Source organism: Choristoneura fumiferana, chromosome 5, assembly GCF_025370935.1.
Source record: "Choristoneura fumiferana chromosome 5, NRCan_CFum_1, whole genome shotgun sequence".
Lineage (NCBI taxonomy): Eukaryota > Metazoa > Arthropoda > Insecta > Lepidoptera > Tortricidae > Choristoneura > Choristoneura fumiferana.
In genome coordinates this window covers 19,974,279-19,994,395 of record NC_133476.1, presented here as the reverse complement: position 1 = coordinate 19,994,395, position 20,117 = coordinate 19,974,279, and the positions used below count along the sequence as shown (strand labels likewise).

Sequence of the window (20,117 nt, the reverse complement as noted above, 5' to 3'; positions counted from 1 at the left end):
ACGAAAATCTTTTTCACGAACGACTTTATCGTGATAGTCATTCGTGAAAAAGTTTTTCGTGATAAAGTACTGACACGGCGAAATGCAACCAATTGATATAAAAGTGATCTTTATTAAATATATAAGTCGTTTTTCTACATCCCTTTATGAGCTATCTTTTAGTTTGATTTTACCATACGGTAAGTAACCGTATTTTTATTATTAGTTTAGTTAGGCGTGTACTATATGATGAATTCAGAATACAAAACCACAATGTTGACTCAACGAAGATACTCGAGACTCTTAGCTTTACCTACGTGAGTTTATTGGTCTAAAAACCTAAAATTTTGATGAACCGACCAACAGAGAGGCAGGTAATTTAAAAGTAATAAATATTCCGCTTGTGTAATCGACAGTTAATAATACAGATCATTTCCAGCTAGTCTGTGAAATCAATAATGGTATTGAAGGCGAAGTCGAAGTGGAACCGAACACAGATTACTTGGAGAGTTGCAATAATTAGGCAGGGAATTCCGAAAAGGAGACATCATGACATGATGATATATTTAGAACTAAAGAGCAAAGATATTATTAAAACGAGAACTTAACTTGGGATACTTTGGCTAGCGCTGTTTCTTATTTTAAACCCAAGTCACATTTACAACGTGTTTTTGGATCAATTCAAAGTTCAATTGATTTTCATCTTGAGTTCAACACATGGGTATCTCATAATTCTCGTACCTATCCTATCATTCAAAGCAGATAAAGTGCTCTGTGTAGAAATACTTTCTGTTTTTTTTTAATGATTTCTTCTACTACGGTTTTACGAAATTGTGTTGGGGAGGTTTATACGAGTAGTTCTTTCTTGCCCAGTATTAGTGACCCGTGTGGTGTCGGGTAAGAATTACAACTCTCCAATTCTTCCTTGGATGTCGTAAGAAAGAGGCGACTGAGGATAAGTATAGCTTAAGGTATACCGTAGGCGACAGGCTAGCAACCTGTCACTATTGCACCGTTTTTGTCAAACTTAAAACCTAAAATTGCTAAAAATGGCTCCGGAGCAGTAACGTTTCGTGTGCTCTGCCTAGCCTACCCCATTTGGGAATACAGGCGTGATGTTTGTGTTTGTGTGTGTGTGTGTGTGTATGAGTGATGTTATGGAATTAATTAATTTTCTTTAATTAACTGACCTTCATGGGGGCAACGCAACACAAGTTGAAAAATTTGTACAACTAACATAATATTTACATAACCTATCATATCATGCTGAGCTGAGCGTGGCCCTTGTTCGCTATTTTCGTCATTTAATGTATAGTTAATAATATTGAAACAGTTCAATTATCTTATCTGATACTTTCTTATGTACCGAATTTAGCATATTAAAATCATTTATTATAATAGTAGATTGTTGCACCAAGCAGAAAGTTATTTATTATTGTACCGAGTGCCGATTTGGAGCCCGAGCGTCAGCGAGGGCTTTAAAAAGCACGAGGGCAATATAAATTACTTAATGCGAGGTGCATAATCTGCTTTTCTTTCAACTATTACAGGAATAGTAGACGAAAAAAAATCATGCTAAACAATGAATAGGAGAAAGAAATGTCACTAGCACTCGATGATTCCATTTTTGTAAGTTTAAATTCGCACTCTTTACCCGCGATCTGTCAAATTTCGGATGGGAGCCAGGTTGGTCAACCAAACACTAGATTTTTTACACTATACAGGCTAATTTTATAGCAAAAATACTTGTGAAGTGTAAAGAGGTATCTTTGGTGGTGCCATTAAAAAAAATCTAAAACAATGCAATAAAGGATTTTCATACATTTTTTCTGCTCTAGAGCAGAAAAGTCCCGCTTTGTGCTGAGTATTTAGTGCGGTTATGATGAAATTAAAGCTTTGTTGGAAGAAAAACCAATTACCTACAAGTTCGCAGACCACACATGAAATCAACCGTCGAGCCATGCTCCCACTTCAATTATATCTATTTAATCAATAACCGAACCTATTTCTGAACCAAGTGACATAATATAAAAAGTTAATGGACTTTCTCCGGTATTTATAACTTTTAATAGCTAATTTTGAGTGATTGCCTCGCTTACATCACTAGTAGCAGTAGCAGTAGTATAGACAAAATAAATACCTGCTCGGTTAGGAAATCCAAATTCACAGCACATATCACTTCACTAGCACAGAAACTGTTTTGTGGACTCATTGATGATTAATAATGTTATTATTAGGTTTGTTATAAGTGTTGTCTCTGCGGGTGGTGGTATAACGTAAATAAACGTCGGGAGTGAGCGGCGCGACGCACGTGCGTGCTCGCTGACGGTTGCAACGGATCTGACGTTAGTGACGTTTGGTCGCTTGACGCCTCTGACTGAATGACGCTGCCTCTGCCTGCGCCTGTGCCTGTTTCTTGTTTCTTGACCCAGTGGGCGGATGCACGGAATGCGTAGGGCTCTACATCTACCTGTTTAATCTCTTATTGAAAGAAAGTTAATCCCATTATTTATGGGCCATAATATGGTTCACCGAACTGGACACCGAATTTAAAGTTATCTATTACCACAGACTTGACATTAGATAAAGAATTGAAATAGGAACAATATGCATTGTGCGAGAAACAATAATACTTTAAGCCCTTTAAGGGATGTTTCGAAATGTTGTCGTTTAGTAAAAAGTTAAATGAATTAATTAGTGTAAGTAATGATTGAAATGGGACCGGTAGATACCACAACAGGAAATATTGACTCAATAAAGACAATAAGGCAAAATAAAGATCTAAATAACTAAGTAGGTATGTGTCATTGAACTAGTACAGCAAAATGTAATGTAATTTTAACTTCGCTAAGATTTATTTAAATTACGCAATTACTATGCAGGTTGCTCTCGCACGCTTCGCTCTCTCTGAAAAAACACAGTAAGAACTTGCATGCAAGCTTCTAGCATGATTATTAAATAAAATGCTATTCGTGTCAGTTCTTTGAGAAAATAAACAATACCCGAGTTGATCTACGAGTAGACTCCAAGGAAACTTCATTAAGCCCAATATATCGCTTACTGACTAGGCTCTGTGCGAATACTAATAATCAGTCATTTTCACTAACATATTTTCTATTAACGTGTAGTTTCCTGCTTTACCACCATCGACTGTTTAGCTACCTGAAGCTGACCACTTCTCTGTTCTAGAACATGTCGCACTTCTAGATCAAGAGTCAATCAACTCAAAATAATGCACAGACTTCAGTTAATTTCCAGAAGGGCTAAAGGTGGTGGATTTAAGTACTTGATTTACTTGCTATTGCATCTACTTGGGTTGACGTGTCAATATGTTGGTAGATATTAAAAAGAAAGCAAAGAGAGCCAGGAGCACATTGGACTTCTAGATCAAGAGTACATTAACTCGTATCACACCAGCTATAATCCACTTAGACTGGCAGCAAGCCTCCTAAAAGAACAATATTATAAATGAAACGGATACAAAGTTCAACTATTGTCAGACATTAATATCATTGATATGTTTATCTCACATTGTTGATTCCGATCCGCATTAGCGTTTCAAAGCGAACCTACTGTGTAAAAAAGTTGTGTAAAATTGTGATGTATACATATCATTTAAATAATATCGTAAATCGAGAGCCAAGGTGCGAGCCGGTTTTGGAGACTTCTTGAGGTTCCAACACTAGGTAGACGGCTTTTTGACACATAAGTGCCACCATTTTAATCCCATTAGATGCAATTAATCAGTATCCCAAAACTAACAACTATACAAATCGACGTAGTGACCTCAAGGATCCTCAGGTCAAATCATTAACATAACTGAATGCAATGGACGAAATGACGATTACGTTAGCCATAGCGCGAAGGCACTATTAGTTATTCTGTGGCGAAGGTCTAGTTGATTGATCTCTAGTTGCACCATGAGCACGACGCCCACGACTGACCTAAACCTGAATCATCGACTCTTGTCTCCTTTGGTCGACATACTAACGATTATGGCTATGGGCCTTTTGCCATTAGCATTTGCTTTGTGATTTAGTTTTGCATTCGTTGTATTTGTTTTTAATACTCGTTATTCTACCGGGTGTAGCCTGTAATACGAGCAAATAATTAAAAATTAGATTCGTACCTACTCGTCGAACTGAACATTAGTTCAGCGACTTTTAAAAATAATGGAGTCTTTAGATTTTCCCTTTTTCATACAAATTAAATATGCACTGTTATCTTTCAATTTACGACATCCTAGAACACAACTGACGTCGCCTGTCACGCTACAAACATCAATCATTTTGATTTACATTGCTTCTTCCAGTAAACTTTAGTGTAATTAAAAAAAATATATATTTTTAAAAGTTGCTGAACTAATGTTCAATTTATAATAAAAAAAATATCACGGGACAATTCACACCAATTGACCTAGTCCCAAAGTAAGCTTAGCAAAGCTTGTGTTATGGGTACTAAGCACGGATAAATATAATTATATAGATAGATACATACTTAAATACAATTAAACACCAAGACCCGAGAACAAACATTCGTATTTTTCATACAAATATCTGCCCCGACACGGGAATCGAACCCGGGACCTCAAGCTTCGTAGTCAGGTTCTCTAACCACTAGGCCATCTGGTCGTCAAACCACGACCACGGTGGTTTGACGAATACGATCTATATTTTAATTATTTGCTCATATTACAGGCCACACACGGTATAATCAGTTAACAAATTTTGATAAGAGATTCATTATATTTGTTACCAAAATTTGTGCACTGATCGAGATTTCTTTCCGTCTAATATTTTGTGAACCGGTTTGTTAAGTGGATTTTTGTCGATTTAATTTTAGTCAGACTCGTTTTTACTTGGGAATGCCTTTCTTCGACGAAGGATTCACTGTCTCAATATGATATTATTCGCTTTGGGGGCATGAACAGAAGTAAACTGTTAATGGAATATTCTACGTTCTTAGAGTAACGAACAATAGCTGGAGGTGGCGGTCGCCGGTGCCGATCGGCGGCAGGCGCGGCCGCATGTGGGTCATTATTACAACAAGCTTCATTGTTCTAAAAATTATAACTTATATACGAAAGCCAAAATCCATAATTTGCAACGGTATTTCCACACAGTGTTTACTCTATTTCGATGGGTAGTGCTTATAAGAACGGACTAGTTCATTTTTAGAAACTATCACTTTTAATTCTTATATAGTAAGCAATAAATGGAATCGGAACTTGTTTTAGCTATAGAATAGTTAAATAACTGTATATTATATATTTTATATAAGTATAAATAAAAATGAATCGCCGAAATGTATGTACGCGCATAACGCCCGATCGACGGCACCGAATTGGATATTTTTTTTGTTGTATTCCTTATTATCAGGACAAGATTGGTGCTAAACAAAATTGTTAAAAAATTGGAACGTGATCGAAGCGAATCAAACGACAGTGAACACCACTAATTAAATATATCAAACACTCAAAAATAAAACCATATCATCTGCCCCGACCGAGGATTGAACCTGACACCTCAAGCCTCATAGCCAGGTTCTCTAATCATTAACAGACAGCTTATTCGATTATCATATTACGCCATATCACTCACTCACTTGTACTATTACTTATTCTGTGGCCATATATGCACGATTTTAAAGCCTCTTGCAATAAACTGAACAAAAACTGTTATCGGTACCCATACACAATACACATTCTTCACTGATGAAGTAATATTTGAACAAGTCACGCAGCTTGCCAGTAATACTTTTTGCGTACCTACTAATAATAGTGATCAACTGTAACTTATTTATTGTAAATATATCTACTAACCTAAAATATTCATAGATCGATTATTGATTGACATTGGATATCGTTTCAGTAACTTGATGCAATTCATGCTTAGACTATGAAAGGGAAATAAGTTATGAAATATATGTACTTACCTACTAGCTTCTACCTTGCTACTCCACAAGTCCACATACAAACATACGAGTACAATACAATATAATAACTCTTTATCGAACACCAACAGATAGTGAGCAGTACAGAAAACATACTCATACATATGAACCTCTACCACATAAAGTAAGGAACACCAACTAATCAGGGAAGGTATCAAAATACCTATTATGTACTGTACCGACACTCTTATTCATTAAAAGTAAGTAGCATAATATCTGTTATGGTACCATAATGTATGTTTCATCCATCAGCATCTTGCAAATGTTAGTGTCAGGTAAGACGAATTAAAAGTAGCGTTTATGGCTAAGGGTAGGTAACACACAACACAAGCTAACATAAGCTTTGCTTACACTAGGCCAATTAGTGGCAAGTGTCCCGTGATATTTATTTATTTATTAAATTATTTAATTTAAGTTCTTTTATTAAGTCTTCAAAATGTTTCATAACAACTAATTAATAATGGTTTCAATGCGTTAATTTCGATGTGAATGTAATTTATTTGTTTTGGCCAGTCCGTTAAACCGCTTTCCGAATATAGCCAGTCATCAATTTGGTCCTCGACTCAAAGTCTTATTTACACTTCGCACTTTATGACAGCACTTCATCAATCTTAATTCATATGCAAATGTTCTTCATTCTCGCTGTCTCTTTCACATGTCACTTAAACGAAAGTGATGGAGAGTTAGAAGCCCCATTTTGTGGCAGTGCATGTTGTCAATGTTGTAATGAATGTTTAATAATTATAATTTAATTACAAGCGCAGGTATTTTATTTCATTTTGATGAAGTCAAAATAATCGATTAAAATGAAAATTGAAGCGATTAGGCCACATTGTAGGCTGATTTTGTACTTTCACACCATAAGTACCTATGGTTTATATAGTTTTAAGAAAAAAAATGAAAATAAAAACGTGGTTAAAAACTGGGCTGGGTCGGTCCAACTGCCAGGATGATATTTGTATGAAGGATATATGTTTCGCAGACAAACGATTACTTAGCAGATTTTTGTTAAGCAGGAAACCTTTCGCAGAGTAACCGTTGGCAGATTGATTAAGTTGAGTTGTTACGCAGAGTAACATTTCGCAGCTCAACTTACTCTGCGCACTTATGCTACATGTTCGACTCTGTCTGAAAAAGGGTAATTTCAAGGTGGTAGGTCAAACCGGACACTACGGCTTAGCACCAATTAAATATTAGATTACTGTTTATTAGGAAGCCGGACAATGAGGAAGCCAAGTCAGATTCCACTAGGGTTTCCTTCCGCGTCAAGTCGTGACCGTAATCGATTAGGTCAGTGTACTCTGGTATCTGATACCGAATCGGACATATCGATTGCAATACATCAAAATCGAACGAGAAAGTAAGAGATACTTTGCTTACGAATCAATAGTTAAATAACACCTGTTACATTTGTAGGTACTGGAAGATGGCCAACGGAAGAATATTTAATGCAGGTGCTACTACATATCATATCGTATCGATTACTTCCGGAATAACCAAAGCATCAGTCAATCATTTAAGTCCTTTATAAATACGCGATAAATTGCGTGAAGTAAGATTATAATGATAGTGAAATAGACACGATATGATTGATTGGGTGTTTATACTCCATCAACAGAAGGCATTGAGTCAAGGCGAAACGCTTCTATTTTTTATTGATGTCATCCGTCTTAAAACATATGATCACCATTACGAAACATGTCATTTTTATAATTAACATCCGTAAACATTGCAGGGCTGATTATAGAGATGATACAACCAGACGTAACATCAGTTACACCCTGCTTCAACAGGTCTGTTAAAGATGCCGTTAAATCTGTAAAAGGGTAAAATATGTCGTCCGTGTTACAGGAGAAAGTGACTGAAGGGTCAATGGACGCTGCACCTGCTCCCGCAATGCTGTCTGATTGCACAGGGCTTATAATGGGTAGAAAATTAATTAGATGCAGCATGACACTTCTAAAACCGATCTAATCTGAAAATGCAGCCACATCAGTAGACTCAGTAAATCTGTCATGGGGCTCGGTCAGTAAAAAGGAATATTCCTTTACATAATGGACTCTGTTAATAAGTTCATGGGTGCCCACAAAAAGTGCGAGATTGCGAATGAATGAGGGAATATGGGTTTGTTTACATTGTCTGCAATTTCTATTGAACACACATACATAAAAAGTTTGTAGTCATCGTATGCCGTATTGGTATTCATTTTTCTTATCTTAGTGTAAAGTACCTAACTTATTGTAGTTTAAGATTTGATTGAGCGCAACGCCAACAAACTGTCTCACAGTTTGGCGAGCATTTAATTTAAGATACAATGTACAAATAGAAATAGAAATATAAATAATATTTATTCACTATATTCGCTGTATTTGCATTTCTAATTTAAATAAATTAAAAAATATATATGTTAGGAATACATTTTTTCTCTTAAATAACTTAAAGTGATATAATAAGTAACTGAAAATATAAAACTCGTAAAATCATCATTTTCGAGAAAAATTTAATTGAGTATGGTGCTTTCTAGTATCGTCAAATCTCTGTTTAATTGGCTATTTAAAACGTGGATATTTTCGTATTTTTAAGACATTTAAAAAATCGTACATACTTAATTCGGTTTATAAAACAATAAATATTTGCATAAATAAACATATCTAGTAAAAAATAATCTTGCATAATATTTGTTTGATGCAGAATACTTGGAAAAAGTGAGCAAGTGGCCAATTGTCCAAGTTTTATATTTATTACTGTACTACCCAGAATAAGCACTTGGAACAAATTAGAGACATCAGAAAAGTAGGTATCATGCAGGAAAAGGGTACAAGACATAGAATGTTGACGCCATAGGCATTAGGGGGGAGGGGGCGCGACAAGTGGGCTGTGCTCACCCCAGTATGGTCCAGTACCCGCACCCTAGGATTTTGGTTACCGATTCAAAATTCTATAATAATGATATCTTCACACAAAAATTCAGGCCAGGCCTCCCCCTGAAAAATAACCCAATGGTTGACGCAGGAACTACGTTCCTGAATAAATGTTCACAAAATTTTACAGTGAGTGTGAGTCATTCGGGATGAATCCCTGCACTGCAACTATCAGACGAAGCTTACAAGTCTCCAGTTCTTGAGAACAAGTTCGTGTATACGCTTGGATTCCTGCTAAATGCGGTGACGTCACAGAATAAACAAGAATCGAGCCTATAAAAAAACCTGTATCTTGCAGTACCAGGATAAAGTTTGCTCTCCATTTACTAGTCACTATGATGTACCATAATCTAACTGCTACAATGACACTCTTAAACTAACTACTAACTAATTTTGTAACATCAACTAAGGTCGATGCTTTTTAATTTCATAATTTGGAATTACCCCTTCGCTGTGTAATCGTCAACGTATATCATGACTCAGCACTTTTGGGCCATGTATATTGACAGCTATTAATTCGAAATCTGATACCTACAAGTACCTACATACCATAATGTACGTGTAGTACAACGTGAGAACGAAAGTTGACGTTACCATTAAATTGTTCTTTCAATCCTTCATCAGTGACCTTTGGCAAGTGGCAAGTGCTTTCTGGGGAAAGCTGACCAATAAATTGGAGTTACGAGTTTTATCGTAATTTTACGGACATCAAGAAATCTGAACATTGATATATCAAGACTACACGAACTTCACACGAGTCACGTATATTTACAACAGGGAAAGTTTTGCATTCCTAAGATTTATTTGATTTGATGGCAATTAGGTAGAATTGGACATGAATTTATTAAACAAAGCAGTTTAAAAAACAAGTTTGTTATCACAACAACAACGTGTTGTGTTTGTTTTGCAGGTGGTAGGACCTTGTGCAAGGTCCGCTCGGATTGCTACCACCATCTTTCTCGCTAATCCAGCCGTGAAGCAGCAGTGGTTGCACTGTTGTGTTTCGGCGTGGAGAGTAAGACAGCCGGTGAAACTACTGGCACTTCCCACTTACCGGTATCCCATCTTAGGCCTCTAGGTTGGCAACGCATCTGCAGTCCCCTGGTGTTTCAGGTGTTTATGGGCGGTGGTGATCTATTACCATCAGGAGACCCACATGCTCGTTTGCCATCCATTCGAAAAACGTAATATAAATACAACTAAATTTTGAGGAGTTTCTTCTGACTTTATTCCTATTTCTTTTGACATTAAATTTTCTGATAGGCTCCTGGTAGTCATAGCTACCACCATTATTGATATTTTCTCTCCCGTCATTTAGTATAAACTCCACGAAGTAAGAGCAAATGCTTCAATCACCGGCTCCACAGATTAGACTACTCTGTGGTCGCAGTAATGATTCTCCGGAATTTAGGTTACACCATTATAATTTGACATCTTGCGGCATTTGTTTTCAAAAGTTACGGCCCTAATGGCCAAGTATGGCAATTAACGTTCGGATAGCACAAAGAAGAAACCCCTCCTCCTACCAACAAAACTTTCCCCCAGAAGTGCTAAGAAATTAATAAGCAAACATTGGTGAAAGAATACAACTACACCTACGGAAAAATATCGGTAATATCAATCAGTTTGCGTAACAATCATGCGTATGACGGAAACCTCTCTTTGATTACGAAAATGCATGCAAGTAATAAAGCCGGTCCCAAAATGCCTCCTTGCGGCAAAAATTACCCCAAAAAACATCACGTAATTTTGGAGGTGAAGCAAGTTTAATTAACAGACGATTTCTACGTGAACCCGTGTAGCCTAATTATAGGTGACATTTCACATCGCACATCGGTCGACAAGTACAAAAAAGACCGAAAAATCTCTCAAGATTTTCTGTAAGCGATCGTAGACTGCGTTACCATAATGAATATTCTTGTAGAGTTTAATTGACTGTACATCAAGACACAATTATGTGTGTAATTATTAAGAAAAACCTCCAAAAACCTCTGGGAAAACATTGTCATATATTGTTATATAATCTGGCTTCAAAGCATGTCACAAAAAACTGCACATCAATTAAACTGTACGGATTATGTTTCCAGCCAGAAAAAACGATCCTATTACAGAAGCCAAGTTGAAGGACGATAGACAAATCCTTATATGGTTAGTAAATTGTAGGTAGATTTATATACATTACTAATCTATAAGTCGTTAAACCAGTCGGTTTTGGGCCGAAAACAAACGGTCGTTTGCCATATTCGGCGGTGAATGCGATGAAAAAAACTCAACCAACAGGTTTCACGTTTAGAAGACTGCTTAAAAGTGAATTGTTTGAGATCTGAGATAAGCCTGCCCACGAACACATAATTAATTAATTAATACATACGAATAGGGATATAATAATTATGACGAATTGTCGCAGAAACGTGTACTTATTAAATGTTTACATAACAGACAATCATTTTATATGTTTATATTTAGACTTTGCCAGCATATGGTATAAATGTAGAACTCCTCTTAGGAATATGAAACAGTGCAACGATTAATAGTTTCTGTTTTCTCTGATTGTATAAATTTGTGTACATATTAAATGAATTTAAATCTGTGTTTAAGTTTTTATTTGCATACATTGCCTGCAACAGTAGGATGTTTTGAAGGACACGTCATGTATTTCTTAAGTCATCCTATTTAGAAACATATCTCACCTAAAGTTCTTCACACACAAACAGCAGATTCTGAAACAAAACATACACAACGTTAAAGTTTTGATTAACATGAAGATAGGGAAATTGTAATATTTTTAAGGAAGTCTTAACATTGAGATAAGTACATTGTTAAAAACAAGATAATGCAAAATCGCTTTAAAATTACTACTGTTATTGCTAATTCAATGAACAAAATCAATAATGAGAAGAACAAAACCGTTAATAAACGTTCCACTGATTTCACCAAAGACAAGGAAGGACGTAATGATAATGAGGAAGTGAACCAGATACAGAGACAGCAAGAAAACTGTTCAGGGAATGATGATGTATAATCTGTGGTACATGTTTTGCAGGCAAAGGAAGCAAGCAAACAGCCATTGTTCGTGTCACCGATGCATTGTTCCAATATGGCGGCATCGATTAAATGCATAACGAATTACGTTTATAATTGTTTTGGCACGTTTCCGCAGTATATTATCAAATTTAATGGGTAGTTGAGCGTTTGTTTTACTCTTTTTTAGGGTTCCGTAGTCAACTAGGAACCTTTATATTTTCGGCATGTCTGTCTGTCTGTCTGTCCGCGGCTAAGCTCAGAGACCGTTAGTACTAGAAAGCTGTAATTTAGCACGAATATAATATATATCAGTCACGCCGACAAAGTGTTAAAATAACAAAATTAAAATAATACCACCCTATAGGTACTCGTACCTACACCAGTGGGGATGATTTTTTTTTCACTTCCACCCTTTGTTGTGGGGTATCGTTGAATAGATATTTGAATATGAATAAGGGTTTGCAAAACCATATTTTGATAAAGTGAATTTTTTCGGAGATGTTCACTCCGAAAGTTCAAAAAAAAACCCACGTCTAAAAAAATATGAAAAAAAAATCACGGAAGTTAAACTTAATAAAAACTTTCAAGGAAAATTATTTTTAAACTTAAACCAGTTGAGCAGTTTTTAAGTTTAAGTTTTTGTAAAAAATATTTCTAAATTAAGATTGTAATTTATCCGCTACTGTTTGCATTTTTTTTCTTAACGTACTTATAAGATCACGCTAAAAGTATCTTCTTTCAAATAAAAATAAAATATTTTGAAATCGGTTCATATAGTAATTACCTTTGAAAATCCATCAACATACATACTAGTTCCAGCCTACCCCGATGTGGAAATTCTACTTTGCACTCTCTTCGCACTGTTAATTTTTTACTTTTTTTTTCACCTTGCGTCACTGTCGCCATTTTGTCAAAGATGGTTACAGTAACAGTTGGATTATTATGAATGTATACATGTGCATGGAATTATTGTTGCTGTTTACTTCAGTTTTTTTTTGCGTGGTTTTCATTAGTATAATAATATGCATGTAGGGCATGTAATTGTATACGTATATCTAAAGTCTGCTTTTACAGTTACACCAAAAGGCAACTGTTATGTAGTGTATTGTCGAATCAACAAAATTTCCTGGAGACATTGTGCGTATGTGCGTTTGCCAAAGGTTCTTGTTTTATTTCAGTGTATGTTGACGACATGCGATCATAGATAAAGACCGCAACACAGATTACACATAGATACGATCTAAATTACCGCCAAACAAAGAGTTTAATTAAAGCCTGTAGCCCCAGGCTGGTTAACAATTATAACAAATCTGTCCAAAGAGCTATCGCAACCGATTACTATGACGTATTACTCAATAAACAAATGCCAACAAAAGAACATGTGGGAGAACGAAACACGTTAGCGTATAGTTTCAACCACGGTTTCAACAGAAATATGGAGCTAAAATTAGAAAAGACAACAAAACTTGACTGTGCTCTTTTGTAAGTTATTGAGGTTGGTTTTTGCATGGCGCCAGTTTTTGCATCATGGCCACGGCGTATGCGCGGTCAGTGGCTGCGCGATAACGCTGCAGCGACGGCATTCGCGGATGCTTGATAACTTCGATAAGTTTCATTTAGCATGAAATGTTTTTGCTTTCCGTTCATCTTTTCATCTACATACCTTTATACTGCTGTCAGCCTATATGCTAATGTCACACGAAATAAGGAGGCTCCTGCTCTAGTTCCCACGCAGGCCTAGTGCGAATTGGAAACTTTACAAATACCATTGAATTGCTTAGCAGGGTAATGCAGGTTTCTTCGCCGAAAAGGTCATGGTGAATTTAAAAAAAAATCAATAGGTAAATTCGGCCATGTCAGGCGAATGCATGCCACAGAGTGGGTGCCACACGACGGATGGCGACGGCGGGGTAGGCCCAGACGGAATGGCGGGACGACCTGGATGTATTTCTCGACGACTGGCCTCAGGCTGCTTTGAAAATGAAAAATAAATTCGGAATGATGAGCTCGATCGATTGACATTCAGCTTAAGAGTCCTTAAGTCAAGCCACTACCTAAGCTACCACATAAAATTATTTATCATTACAACTCAGCTTTAATTAATTTCCATAACTTAATTATCAGCCTATCTCTATATTAAACAGGCTCTCTTCAAGCGCGTTTATGAGCCAACGGTAAGATAGCAACGTGCACTCATGCTTTCAAAACTTACAGTAAGTACATTGCGCGGTATACTTTTTTTTCTTTCTGTGGTATTGGCAAGAGTGCATTCCTGCAAATACTTGCGCCTCGATCGTGTTGCTATTTGGCTTTATGCATACACCTTTCCGGTCTGCTGCATCGAGTATTGCCGTCATGTGGTAACACTTAAGATGGTCTATATCTGGAGCTATCTTGATCCACATGCCTTAAAACTAGCCCAAGCCTGTTCCTGACGCTTTCCAAATTTATATGAAACTAGCGTTTACTCGCGGCTTCGTACGCGTAAATAATTAGATACAGCAGTTGAATTGAAATTCCGGGATTTTATTAAATTCTCGTGGAAATTCCATAAAATTACATTGACGTTAAATTAAAACACTCATGCCAAATTTCATGACTCTAAGCCCGCGGTTATTAGTTCGAGATTTTATCCCTATCCCGTAGGAACATCATCATTAAAACTGCCTACGGATATTTTTACCCGACTGCGAAGAAGGAGGGTTATGTGTTTGACCCGTATGTATGATATCTATCTCCATTCCTATCAAAAAAAATATCAAAATAATTTATTTTCGGATAACTCAGTAGATCCAAGTATTGTTAGTGTAAACAATATTCTTATGAGACTATGGTAGTAAGCAGATAAGATATATATTACATTATACATAAAATTAAATTAATATGTCTATGTCCTCTCGTAAATACTCAACGGCTGATCCGAGTTTGATAAATTATACGTCATTAGATTCGTCTTGATGACGCGAGTGACACTGGGCACATGAAATACAAAAAATGACGGATTTTTGGAGACAAATCGTGTGTTTAACAAAAAAACCTACCGAGTATGGTATCAAATGTTAGCTATTAATTAGCCCTTTCTAAATGTGTATATAGTTATAGTCTACCATTTTCACAGAAATATTAAAAGTGTGAATAAAACAATTAATTTAAAAAATCAAAAACCCAACTGCCTAAGTGCCTATAAGTACTAAAAAGAAGAAAACAAGTCACAACACAACAGTCGGGGCTCGGGACCCATTCAAATCGTGACCAGCTCAAAAATTCTTACTACCTATTGCCTAATGGGTTCCGACTGTTGAACTTTAATTTAGCTACATAATAGAGTTCTAGCCCACTAGACTTGTTTTCTTCATTTTAGAGAGAGGTGTATGAAGATGGGATTTTCCGAAATACTTGTTATTCCGCGCTAGAGAAGTCGCGAGATAAAGCTAAAGAGGAATAGTTCAGCTTGGAAACAAACAGGCACATGGTAACCCTAGTTCCTTTGGAAGCCATACAAAGCAATACTAAGTGGAGTGGAAAGTGTTTGCGTTTTCAGCCGTGGGATTAAGAACACTTGTCTGATGCAACGATAGAGAAGCTATACTCTGTTTATTTAACCAAGAACTTAAGTGTCAGTATGAAATGTCAAATGTAAAAATAATGTGACCAGCATAGATAAGAATAGTGCTGCTCTCTGATTTCGGCTTTCGACATAATTGAAAATAATCGATAAAACATATTATTTTATGGAAACAAAAATGAAATTAAAGCATTAAATATTCTACTTTCCATAAGCATTGAGCTTTCAGGTAGGTCTTGCTTAGAATGCAGTTGAAACAAAACATCAACATATACAAAAAGTCGATATATCTCCTAGCTAGCTTGTGGCACATCACTATTTATGAGATGTAAAAAAACAGGTACTTAACACATGAAACGTCATTTTAGTATCTTGGTTTAATAAACAGATAGAAACGATAAAATACCCATCCAAAGAGTAAGGTCAAATAATGTTGGCCAAATTTACATTCATCTGAGGCTGTATTGTCCATTCGCCATTGCTTTCTACCCTCATCATCATTAAAGTGGTAATTATTGTTTTCGATTAAGTACATTAGTTAGACGACAAGTCCTCAGCTCTGTGTCTGCCACTATCGACATGATCTTTATTCCTAGTCTTAGCCAGAACATTCTCTTTACAATTGGCGATCTACTTATAAACCACACATGTATCATTAAGGCGGGTATATGTTATGTACAGAAACATCAGGTCCGTGCAGCCCGGACGATCACAAGCTTTTCGGTCACGTAAAATAAAAAAAATGAATTAGGTACCCATGTCCATAGAGCTGGCGCCTTCATTTCTCATCCAACGTTTTAGGTACTTATTAAAATCCAGCGCGGAAATGCAGTCAGCCTCATGACTCTTGCGCAGGGACACGACTCAGGCGCATTGCATATTATTGCCTGCTATGCTGAGCTGGCAACGTTGCATTTTTGTTAGTTTTCTCGATTATTCCATAGAAATTTAATGAAAATTAAAAATATTTTCTGATAGAACACTTCTTAATTATTCGTGATAGACTTTTATATTCCTTAATAACGAATTAATGTTTATGACCGGTTTTTAAAGAAAATAAAAGTATAACGAATAATTATTGGAGTAGACACATTAACGTATATATTAAGAAGTGTTCTATTAGACAACATTATTAATTTTAATTCAATTTTTATGGAATAATCGAGAATAACTAACAAAAATGCAACGTTGCCAGCTGAGCAGGTATATTAAACGCTCTTAACACAAGATTAAAGGTGCGTGTAGGGCATTGGAAGTTTGAAACAGATTGCTTTGTAACTGCCCATTACATTTTCTGAGCCTACAAGCCACAAATATATGCGGTTATGTTTACTAATGAAGAGGCCAACGACTCTGACGTCCAGTTTAATTTCACTTAACGTAAATTAAACAGATACAGCATGTGATTCTCGGCTCGAGATCGCGGGACCATTATGCCCTTGTTCGAAACTTAAAGATATTTACAGATAAGTACAGTCAAGTGCAAAAATAAGTATCTATTCGAAACACTCAAAAATAGATTACTACGGCCTTATTGCGTCGGAATACTTATTTTTGAAACTTTGAATTAAGTTCATATTTTTACACTTGACTGTGTACTTGATAAGTTGTACGAAATAGGTACTTAAGCAGTAAAGTTTAACTACAGTGACACCACTGAAATGTGGTTTCGTGGAAGCCAATTAAGGCCATAAAAATGATCACTACGTATTTTTAAAAAACCTCAACCCTTCGGGCAGTTAATTAAAAAGTAAAAGCCGTGGTTCCTCAGTGGTTTGACCTAAGGCTACTCAAGCAGAAGATCGTGGGTTCACCATGAGCTTTGCGATGAAGGAAAACATAGTAAGGAAACCTGCGCAAAACTGCGAATCAAATCAATGGAGTGTGTGTGAAGTTCCCAATTCACAATGGGTCCGCATGAGAACTACGGCCCATGCATTCTTATTCTGATAAGGGGCTTGTACCCAGCAATGGGACATACTTATATAGGCTGGGACGGGATGAAGTGATTTTTGTCTTTTTGTGGCGCTCGTAAAGCGTCATTCTTCGGGCGTGCATTATTTGGTGATTTACGTGGCAGTCTTCAAATTTCACAGCCAGGGTCGTGCAAGTGTTTTTATGTTGACCTACGCAAATCAGCGGCAGCCTGGAGACAAATAGATTTTTTATAGCTGAAGTATTGTGTTTATACTGTGATTAGTTTTAGTATTTAGCTCCGACCACATTGATCTTCAATAATGTTTTTTAAAGTAAGACAATTACAAGCAGGAAAAAGTAAAACAGATATTTAGTAACACAATCGGGAGTTGGGACTATTTGGGACCGTCCACGAAAATCAAAGAATGGGGGTTTGTAATTTTTTTACTTCCCAGCTAGAAGAGTATTTGAGATTTATCTGAAAAACTTCTATTTTATTTTTACGCGGACGCTTGGAAAACGGGGTCCGAAGAATGACCCCAAATTATTTGTTCAACTACTTACTCTTGTAATTGAGAACGTGTTGACCAGATCCACAGATATTGTTTTTCACAGTAGGTACTTTGTGTTACAAAATAAGCAGAAATAGATATTCAATCGCTTCGGACATCGTCACATCACAACAAACTCCGTATACTTTGTACACAATGATTCATTCATTTCTCCAAGTTTCGGCTGAATGGAGTGACACAACAAGCAATTCTACATCGCAAGCCGTGGCCAATAAGATGTAAAATGCATTGTCAGCTTTCGCTTGTTGCTGACCTATGAACATGTGCTAACTGGAGGTGAGTCATGAGTAGCAGAAACGCAGTGGGTCAATGTTCCTGCAGTATATCCGTTTAGTGATGAAAAGGAAACGATTTATGATATAATCGATTTAGTCAGACGAATAATCAATTATGACGAATGGGAGATAATAGGTGTAATGAAACTCGCATTAAGGGAATTTTAATTGTTTTCTTAGTAATACTTAAATATTTTTTCCGGGGATTTTGACAAATCGAGTTTGAGTTCGTGTGTAGATACCAAAAGTTAAAAAAAAACAAAAGATACTTATTGGCAGCGTGGAGTAGACATTTTCGTTAGTCAATTCGATGAGCCAGAGAAGCGTGAGTTAGGTGAGTATTCGGATGAAATAGTTCCCAGTTAGTAAAGTGCCTAGTTGCTTCGCATAGCTTGCATAATCTAGATAAAGCCAGAAACGAGTTAATGAATTGTAATCAGAATTGATTAACAGCTACGATAAATCAAGAGACGGTGTTATCTGAGTACACGTCTAATCATCAATCAAAACAATTTCATAACTCGAAAGTGAATGTGCTTCCGCCAATATCAGGAACAAATAGATCCAAGAATTGATAACGAACCGTAGAATTAGAATAACCAATAGTGAAATTTGGAACCAGACAATGTAGGTACTAAAGCAGGTGTGCGAAATTTGATTAGCAACGGTGGCAGGGTATGAAAGTAAATTTCTGCACGGATATAACATTGTCATCAACATACGCAGGCATTACAAAACCTACAATAAGAGATAAAGAAACATCACGCTAGATAAAGACGCGATCGCATGTGGCTAAAACTCTCGCAGTCAATTGTTACAAATTTAAAATATAGTGAGTTGTTATGTGTGAGTGGAGAGTTGATGGTTCAAAAGGATAATATTTCATTGATTTGATTAATAGTAGTACAGTAATCTAATAAAACCTACGAAAACAAAACAAAAATGAGTGCGCGGGAGAGTAGAAAAGTTGATTGTGAAAATAAATACCTACAGAGAATATTTTTATTTTTCTTCGGTATTATGCTGAGCCAGTAAATTTGCAACCATAATGACATACCATACTTATTTATCTTTCGTGTTGTCTATTTGTTATAATATTGTTCTGTCTTATGTTGTTGTGAATAAATGTAGGTATATAAGATTTTCTTTCTTTCTTTCTTTTTCCATTGTAAAGCTCTATGGTAGATATAGAAAGACGCAGGCCAGGCAGGTGTAGAACCATTGAGTAATCTATGTAGCAAATAAAATTGGTATTTCGCTGTTGTTGGTTGTTCCAGCCGGAGTACTTTCTAATGGTGCGTGTCATTGATCTACGGCCACTCCCAGGAACATGCTCTGTTCTTTTGATAACAGTGTACTGGTTGTACTAGACAAAAACTTTAAACGAAAGTATGTTGAAGGAAAAGTTGTTTCTATGATATGACTATTAAGATCAATAAAGCATATGTTACGCAATGCTTATTGTAGTACATTTTGGAAATACACAATACACTTAACCATTAAATGAAAAACTTAACCAAAAAAAAGGAAACGTTCCTTGCGTTGTTACAATCAACTCTAGGTGTAGGGTTGTTGTAACAAATTCATTTTTTTTATTTGGCCGTTTCCTACGGTAAATTTGTAACCTGATTTATCTTTTTCTCTTTATTATTCCTCCACATTAGGATGATCTACAATTATAAATAAAAAAAAAAAAACAAATTCTGTGCATTACTTAATGAATACTCGTACAAATGTTATCAGCGTGCAGATTATTAGAATTGATTGCATTTTATTTATAATCACATCTAAAAATCTAGTTGATCGTAAAATTAAAAGAAACCAAGTGTTTAGCGATCCTCCAACCGAAACAGCTGGTGGTGTTTTAAAGATCAGTTTTAAAAAAGGCGGTTTCTTTCATTAGCACATTAAT

At 36.1% G+C, this 20,117-nt stretch overlaps 1 protein-coding gene across 7 annotated transcripts in view; it reads right to left on the bottom strand.

Annotated features, from left to right (window-relative positions):
• Exn (Ephexin) overlaps nt 1–20,117 on the bottom strand; it is a 120,719-nt gene that overhangs the window by 58,399 nt on the left and 42,203 nt on the right. For 5 of the 7 annotated variants that reach the window (XM_074088311.1, XM_074088316.1, XM_074088315.1 and 2 more), the window contains exon 2: nt 11,543–11,572. The exons of 1 other annotated variant lie outside the window; for it this stretch is intronic. The gene's annotated coding sequence lies outside the window, so the exon portion shown is untranslated. Of the gene's footprint in view, nt 1–2,119; nt 2,336–11,542; nt 11,573–20,117 lie in introns of those variants that run through there. One more of the 7 variants, XM_074088312.1, reaches the window with a different exon arrangement.